This window comes from Poecilia mexicana, unplaced genomic scaffold (genome assembly GCF_051168715.1).
Source record: "Poecilia mexicana isolate PSO_F unplaced genomic scaffold, ASM5116871v1 scaffold_13, whole genome shotgun sequence".
NCBI classification, from domain to species: domain Eukaryota; kingdom Metazoa; phylum Chordata; class Actinopteri; order Cyprinodontiformes; family Poeciliidae; genus Poecilia; species Poecilia mexicana.
Genome location: NW_028263382.1, coordinates 21,541,752 through 21,548,031, shown reverse-complemented (window position 1 = coordinate 21,548,031; position 6,280 = coordinate 21,541,752). Strand labels below are relative to the sequence as shown.

The window sequence follows — 6,280 nt, the reverse complement described above, 5'->3', positions numbered from 1 at the left end:
TGCACCTTTATTTATTTATTTATTTATTTATTTATTTATTTGCAAGTGTGCCTTCCACACAGCAGACACAAATGGAAAAGGAATTAGGAGCTGGAGGCTCAGGAGTGGGTGTAAGTATCTTCAGACATTTCTTAAAATGCCTCTCTTTGGTGCTCATCATAAAATATGTCAGGATTTTGTAACATTACTTTCTAGCAAAGAGCTAAAACAAAGGACATATTTCTGTAACAAAATGTTGGTTCTGAGTGATATGTTTATAGTTTACAGAAGCTTTACTTAATGCAGTGCCTCACTTTCCCTGCAGTGTTCCAGTTCCTGAAAATAAGCATTAAGTTGTTTTTTACGCCAACCTGCCAACAAATGTAGATGTAGCAGCTGTCTACAAAGCTGGTCATCACAGAAAATTAAGTTTGGTTTCTAAAACCTAATTAATTGCGTACATTTGCTCTAAAGGCAGCTGTGGGACAAATTTGCACATTTAGTTTGAAGGTTTTCTATCATAATGCATAAAGATTAGGAGGTGCAACCATGCACTCAGTGCAAAATTAATCAAATCAATAAATCTAACCATCAATCTTTCTGGACTATTCGGTATATAAAATGTTTTGGTGCAGGGTTTGCAGGGGTTTAAGTGATCTTTTGCACCATGGCTCAGGATGAAATGGCTCACCAGTGACTTTGACATCAGCAGATGTGTTCATTTGGGCTTTTGATTATGGGGACCGTTCCACTTTTATGCTGAATTTATGCATTATAAATACTACATCCAATGACTTGAATTATCTACTAAAAACAAGCATTATATGTTGTGACTTAAATGTGTAGATACACTTCTACTAATGTTTTGGCTAATGTCCTTCAGCAAGTTTCACTATGGCCACAAATTTTTTGAATCCATCTGCAAATTTCTCTTTTAATTCTGATTAACAGCATTAGGCCTGAAATGGTGCAACACACAACAAGTTTGTTGAGTTGAAATGACGTTGAGCTTTCACCTTTTTCTTTATTCCAACCAAAGAGCCAGACAGAGCTCCACTGTCGGCTACTATACAGACACGTTGGTACAATGCTGGGTTCGATCACCTCATCTTGTGTTTTATGAAATTTTAAATCAGGGTCGAAGGAGATCGGCGGCAATAACGAAACCAAACGCTGTTCCTGCTAGAATTAAATGTGCTCGATTTATTTCCCCACAGAATACAGCAGAATAGCATGCATCAAACACTGTTACTGCTAGAACAAATATGCTCGATTTATTCCCCACAGAATACAGTACAAAACACTCTATGACTAAACACGTGATGCTCGATTCATTCAAGTTACCAGCGCTTACCTCGTGAAACTTGGCCGGAGAGCCTTCGGCCTAGAGATAGAGCAGTAGCATCAACGTAGCTGGGCATTCGAACGCGATCCACAGCAGACTCTGACCCAAACCGCGGGCTTTTTCGTATTTTATCTCTTAATCAAAAGAATGTTCACGTGCAAAGGGGGAGTGGCCATCTCCATCCTTGCAGGCGAGCCATCCAATCAGAGGTAGCCGCTCTCTGACCATGAGCCAATCATGGGCTGAGAGCGTCAACCAGCGGACCAATCAGAGCCCAACCCAAGTCAACCAGAGCCAAGCATGCCCTGTTCACGTGATCCATGTTCAATTTGCATACTAATCTGAGCAGAATAACTTTTATCAGACAAATAAAGATCAAACCATAATGAATAATAAAATAAAAGATAATAAAAAGATAATAAAAAGAATAATGATTATCAAAGAACATAAAAGATAATAAAAAGATAATAAAAAGATAAAAATACAAAATACCATATCATTCCACCCCTTGGTCTTTGATAATCACTTTAGTCTTTTATCCCGAATTCGCAAAGTAACTTTCATCTTAAGGCTGTGTTATAAATTCTATGAACCAAAGACCTTTTTACTCGTCTAATATATACGCAAGTCGTTCTCTTTGTATGTGGGCATGTATTGTTTTCATGTTACATGCCGTCCATTTTAAAGCTTGTGAGATGTTTCTCAACACCTCGGATGTGGCATTCCACATACTTAGGTCCCATGTCAGTTGTTGCTGGAAGATCTTCGCTGCTTCTTCCTGAGTCATAACTGTCGATGGCATCCAGACCCCTATTTGGTGAACAGCTCTAGCTGCATGTTGTCCGGTGTTGGACAGCATCGTGCGGGTAACCTCGTTATCCACCGCATTGGATACTCCCATCAGTGTTCCAGCTCCACCTAAAATTTTGTCATACCACTCACGTCCTCTCCGTGCACATGAGTCGTCTGTCGGTGTCAGAATGATACTGACACATCGGTCACGCGATTGAATCCGTAATGTACATCCTTTGGTGACAATAGGCATGGGTGACCTTGAATCCTGGCTCCGGTCATGGGTACTGCTTTCCCACCACAGTCGAATCTTAGCTCGAGAGCGAAGCGGGACATTGTCAGCAGTACCATGGCGACCAAGGCACGGCACACGATGACTTCGCAGCCGGTACATCCTCCTCGGCGCCTCCCATGATGGCGGACGTCGTCACAGCCGGCGTCACGGGAGTATGGAGCTGAAATGACAATTAGCACTGCTATAACACAAAATAGAAAAATACTGATTAGTTTTCTTTTAAATAACATTTTGACACAGGCACATTCAACCACTTCTCTTCTCCTAAATATATACAGTTGCATCGTTGCCTTGGGCAATGATTTATGCGGCTTCTGGTGGACCATTTTCCTGTCTCACCCAAACCTTTGCCCCAAGTTTATCTGTGGAGCCAAAACCCCCTTTTCTCCTTACTGTTATCTCAGTGGGTGGAGAGATTTCCTGAACTTCTGACATGTCACATGGTTGCAGTAGCAATTGTGCAATCTTGTCTCCTTTTTGTAATACCAGGGGACTTTCGCCTTGGTGGCGACACACCACACCCAATTCTCCCTGATAATCACTGTCAATAACCCCAGCCTGAATGGTCAATCCTTTTAAAGACAATCCTGACCGCGGTAGAATATGTAACCCGAGCCCTGTTTTTACAACTTGAACCTGATTAGGTATTAGGGTCATGGGTTCCAATGTTCTCAAGTCCAACCCTGCGGAGCCTGGGGTAGCTCTGATAGGAAGTTCTGCCCTTTCATCAAGGTCAGGATACAGGGCTGAATGTCTCCTATCCTTATTCCTACCTTTTTTGCCCTTCTTTTTCTTTTTAACAGTCCGCAGGTGTATTTCCCCTTCTTCAGATGATCCTGATTCTGGATCCGAAATTTCAGCGATGATTTTTTTCTTAAAGGGTCCAACCGACTGCATTTGTCCTACCGACTCAGATCCACGTGCTTCGCTCATGGACTCCTGGACGACGTCGCGGAGACTTTGTGCCAAAGTATACAGTCCTGGAAATTCAGAATATCTTGTGCAACTTACCTTCAATCCTTTTTTATGGCATTTCTTCTTTAATTCCTCTGTGGGAAGTCCATCTATTTCAGAGGGAGAGACCCCTGTCTGGATCAGTGCTCTCCAGTACGCAGATCTGGACGGTCCCTGTCTTAGCCTATCCCTGTGTGGGCTACGGGATCCTTGCTGATGGTCATCCCTTCTTCGTGGCTCCTCCCAATTCCCCAGGGCTCCTAACTCCCCTATACGATTCTTAATGTCAGACATGGAAGCACCTGGATCGCCTAGCATCACAGTTAGCATTGCTGCTCGGTAATGGGGGGGTGCAGTACGAATCAGCTGATCCCTCACGGCTTTTGGAACTGCTAAGCTTTGATATTGATCAGCCATGCCCACTACCAACGCATCTCTCACACACAATCGAGTCAAACGCTGTGTACATTCTCTTAGCGTTATCCAATTTCCAGTGATTTCTGGCCAGTCAGTAAACGCGGCGTATTGGTTTTGTATGGCGACCGCCCATACCACAAACAATGATGCTGCATCTGGCAGTTGTCTTACCTCTTGGCGATAATTAGAGTTTATTGCTCCCTCTGTTGACAATCCTGCAAAGGACATCCCATCAACTGCATCTATTTCCACTTGTGAAGCCCCTTCATCCAGCATCCGTGCTAACCACAAATCTGTCGGCTCCCCATTCTGCTGCCGCAGTCTGCGCGTTAAATGTGAGACTTCTTCCTGTGTGTAATCTTCCACAATGGTACGGTAAATGGGGTCAGGCTGAGGAGCCGCCACCATGTCATACACTGCATTTCCCTGACCGTCCACTACAAGTTGCCCCGCATTGTCCCTGCGCTGTTGTCGCACATCCGGCAGGTGTCGTTGTTCCTGCCTCCTGCGACGAACAGGTTTCAGGTCCAGCAGAGGGCGAAGGGGGGTGTTCGGTGTTCCCCCACAAGCATCTTCCCCCTCCTCCCAAATGTAATCTGTTTCATCTCCCGAAATATTTCCATCCCATTTCTCTGGGTCCCATTCTGCAGTTAAACCAGCAACAAACGCACGAACATTTTTTGGCGAAGGCTGCCGGGGCTTCCTTCTAAGTTTCTGTTGCTTCTTCAGTACAGCTACCTGAACCACAGTTCTCTCTGCTAACTCAGTCATTTGCTGTAACCGTTTATTTAATAGCTGCACATGTTGCTTATGTGACGATTCTGCAGCTAATGCATCGGCTAAGGCCTGTCTATCTTTCAGCTGCTGTGCCTGTGCTTCCTTATTAATCTCATGCTGCTTTTTCCAAGCGGCTGCGCAAGCCCACATACGCCTTTGCAATCCAGCAACAGGGCTTTTGGCCTCCACCTCAATGCTTTGCAAAACAGCTAACAACTCCAGCGGCTCGGCTTCCCGCAGCGCATCTCCCCACGGCTCGGGTCGCCCTCCCCCCTCGCGCAAACACTGCGCTACATCTTGGTGAGGCTGATCCCAGCCAGGGATTCTTTCAACTTTTTTCCCAACGTCATACTTACTCTTATTTTTATTCTTTCTCTTAAACATGTTAAACATATTTGCCGCAGTCCCCTTTAAAATCCTGTAATCGTGACGCCAAAATGTTTTATGAAATTTTAAATCAGGGTCGAAGGAGATCGGCGGCAATAACGAAACCAAACGCTGTTCCTGCTAGAATTAAATGTGCTCGATTTATTTCCCCACAGAATACAGCAGAATAGCATGCATCAAACACTGTTACTGCTAGAACAAATATGCTCGATTTATTCCCCACAGAATACAGTACAAAACACTCTATGACTAAACACGTGATGCTCGATTCATTCAAGTTACCAGCGCTTACCTCGTGAAACTTGGCCGGAGAGCCTTCGGCCTAGAGATAGAGCAGTAGCATCAACGTAGCTGGGCATTCGAACGCGATCCACAGCAGACTCTGACCCAAACCGCGGGCTTTTTCGTATTTTATCTCTTAATCAAAAGAATGTTCACGTGCAAAGGGGGAGTGGCCATCTCCATCCTTGCAGGCGAGCCATCCAATCAGAGGTAGCCGCTCTCTGACCATGAGCCAATCATGGGCTGAGAGCGTCAACCAGCGGACCAATCAGAGCCCAACCCAAGTCAACCAGAGCCAAGCATGCCCTGTTCACGTGATCCATGTTCAATTTGCATACTAATCTGAGCAGAATAACTTTTATCAGACAAATAAAGATCAAACCATAATGAATAATAAAATAAAAGATAATAAAAAGATAATAAAAAGAATAATGATTATCAAAGAACATAAAAGATAATAAAAAGATAATAAAAAGATAAAAATACAAAATACCATATCATCTTGACTCTTTCAAACCTTTTGACTCTGGAACCAGACAGCTTAATTTTCACCTGACCTGACAATAGAAACTTTCACCACATAACTTATTTTTTTTCCTTGGAGGCAAGTCTGAAGGTGCTGACCTTTGAGCGGGGGATGTTTGACACCACCCTGCATGTCCGTGTTGATTTGTGTGAAACTGGTATCCTAGCGGCTTGCAGTTCATGGCAGGCCTGAGCCACTGAAGCTGCTCCTGATCATCCTAACCATCTCAGGTTGATTGCTGGGTCGTTTTTTTAGGCCTTTGCTAAGTGACACAGCCAGCTGAAACACATACGTTTTTGTTGTTTAAGCTAATGGTCCTAGAACATGTATTGGATTAGAAATGATTTTCCAAAACAACTGTCTTATTGTTCTGAGTATGGGTGCTGTTGAGCAAATCAATTTTGGGGTGTAAAGAGAAAACCAGCAGCTGGAGCTGTTCATGATTGCGTGTGAGAAGGTAATAGGGCACGACCTTGGCGGGTTATGTTTAGGATAATATATTAATTTCAACATCCAGGTTTTATTT

General features: G+C 43.8%; 1 long non-coding RNA gene across 1 annotated transcript; it reads right to left on the bottom strand.

Annotated features, from left to right (window-relative positions):
* Positions 1 to 1,159: 1,159 nt before the first annotated feature.
* Positions 1,160 to 5,734, bottom strand: LOC148155816 (uncharacterized). Its single transcript, XR_015765084.1, has 2 exons — positions 5,239 to 5,734; positions 1,160 to 2,571 (listed from the first exon to the last, which is right to left on the bottom strand). It is a non-coding gene; the product is annotated as an uncharacterized LOC148155816 (long non-coding RNA).
* Between the last annotated feature and the right edge of the window lie 546 nt (positions 5,735 to 6,280).